This window comes from Syngnathus floridae, chromosome 16, assembly GCF_059516105.1.
Source record: "Syngnathus floridae isolate MCC-2025c chromosome 16, RoL_Sflo_1.0, whole genome shotgun sequence".
Lineage (NCBI taxonomy): Eukaryota > Metazoa > Chordata > Actinopteri > Syngnathiformes > Syngnathidae > Syngnathus > Syngnathus floridae.
Genome location: NC_142428.1, coordinates 3398283 through 3398838, shown reverse-complemented (window position 1 = coordinate 3398838; position 556 = coordinate 3398283). Strand labels below are relative to the sequence as shown.

Here is a 556-nt window from a genome sequence, read left to right as displayed (position 1 = left end):
TTTATGTCCCTGTTTTCTGAGAGCAACCGGATACCAAACGGACGTAATCTAATCTATTTCTCTTTTTCAGAATTTCGCCAGCACCCGTCTTATGTTTTGTTATAAACATAATTTCCACGGCTACTGCCAGAGCCCGGATAGCTCAGTCGGTAGAGCATCAGACTTTTAATCTGAGGGTCCAGGGTTCAAGTCCCTGTTCGGGCGAACTTTTTTTTTCATCTCTTCGATAAACGCAGTCAAATATATACGTAACCTCTTTCGAATTCACTCGATAGTCGCACAATTTTGTTTACGTACAATACTACGTTCTCTTTTGAGCATGTTGTAATAACATTACATTGTTCTGCCCTGATTGGCTCTCAGGGAAAAATAGTCAAGCATTGGAACATCAGGCCGTGATTTGATTGGTTATCAAGTTTCCACCTTCGCTTGGCGTTCCCATCAGTGGGCGGTTTCTTTTCCGTTGTGCTATATTTACCGACAATCTCATTGGACGAAAAGGCGGAACGCGACGATTTTGATTGGCTCTTTTGGTCAGAAAACACAAATTTACTTG

The 556-nt window shown here is 41.9% G+C and overlaps 1 non-coding gene across 1 annotated transcript; it reads left to right on the top strand.

Moving 5' to 3' along the window:
• The first annotated feature begins 131 nt into the window (after positions 1-131).
• On the top strand, positions 132-204 carry trnak-uuu (transfer RNA lysine (anticodon UUU)). Its single transcript has one exon. It is a non-coding gene; the product is annotated as a tRNA-Lys (tRNA).
• Positions 205-556: the final 352 nt, after the last annotated feature.